Raw genomic sequence first — 1,541 nt, forward strand, 5'->3', positions numbered from 1 at the left:
GTTAATTATGGCCATTAAGTATGAATGTTACCACTCTTGTAATGTCTTTAATAGTTTCATTTTGAGACTATATAAAGCCATGTATGTTGTATTTGTAAGGCAGACTTGGAAAATATATTAAAAGAAGCATTTGTGCTTTTCTTTAGCCAATGGCTAAGTTTCTTTGCAATTCTATGTAGTTTAGATTGCATGTAGAATGATTCAAGCTCGACATGATCAATCTTGCTTGTGGAGTGATTCGAATCTCAAATAAGTGTTTGAGATATTTGATCAACAAGAATCATTCAAGCTAGACATGATCGATCTTGCTTGTGGAGTGATTCGAATCTCAATCAAGCGTTCTTCTTGCCTTGAGATATTCGTTCAACAAGGTAATCCGAATCTTATTCCCCTTGTATTGATTCCTTATCTTATCAGTTCCTAAGCGAGTAGAGTGTCCAAAAATATTAATTTTGCCCAACTAGGTCCTAAATCACATAAAAATTGGGTTAGAATAGCAAAGGGGTTGAAAATCAGGCAAACAGAAGTCGAACGGGAAAATCACGCTTACACGGGCTTTCCACGCGTAGAGATAAGCCCACTTGCAGGTTCAATGTGCGAGTGCCATGCGCGCGTGCTTTTTTGTAGTCGCGGGTCATCGGTTCGGTTAGAGTATGGTGGTTCTGTTGGACCGTGGGTCGCTGCGGTTTGGTTCGTCGCGCGGGTATCAGTCGGCTAAGGAACGCGAGTCGGGTGGGCGTTGCAGCAGACGCGTGTCGTTGGAAGAATGGAATCGCGTCGCTCCAGACAGTGTTTGACGCATGTCTGTTGGCTATCAGCGCACGAGAAACCTTTCGTCTGTTGACACGTGGTGCGCTGTCGCCTTCTCTCTCCTCCTAACAAAAAAAAAAGAGGTTTTTTATTAGTTTTTGACGTTCTTCTCATTTTTTATCTCTCGATTTTTAATCCAAACTAAAATGATTTCTTCATCAAAGTTTTAGATTGTACTACAAACTATGTGCTAGTATTTTTTTTCTTGATTTTTGCTTAACCATACGACAAGTTATGAGAATCAGAAGGAGGTTCGTTAGCATCCTTACCGTTCTTGGAAGAATTTTCAAATCTCAATGTTCCGTCCGATGTTCTTCATAAAGTCAGCGGTAGATCTTCCCTAGATGAAGATATCAAACTTTAACACTCTATTCACAAAGGAAGATTTCAGATCTGAAGAGGAACATCCGAGATCTTACCGTGTGGATTTCTCTCGGATCTTGATGGAAGATGGGACTTCAACTACACGAGTCCTCCTTTTCTTTAAGAAGAAGTTCCTACGTGTAAGTCTTGGATTGAGAGTGAACTACGATGATGGTTCTCCAACGAGAAGTCCGGCTCGTTACTTTTCTCCTCTCAAGTTTTTCTCTGAACTTTCTTTCTTACTCTTTTCTCTTTTTTAGGTGCTCTGTGGAAAATCCTCAAGACCCCTATATTGGGGTTGAGGCGTAAATGCCCCTTTTGCCCCTCTCACTTCGGCCGACCTTTTTTTTTTTTTTTTTTTTTCATAA

The sequence above is a fragment of the Cucurbita moschata genome, unplaced genomic scaffold (genome assembly GCF_002738365.1).
Source record: "Cucurbita moschata cultivar Rifu unplaced genomic scaffold, Cmos_1.0 Cmo_Scf00011, whole genome shotgun sequence".
Classification (NCBI taxonomy): Eukaryota; Viridiplantae; Streptophyta; class Magnoliopsida; order Cucurbitales; family Cucurbitaceae; genus Cucurbita; species Cucurbita moschata.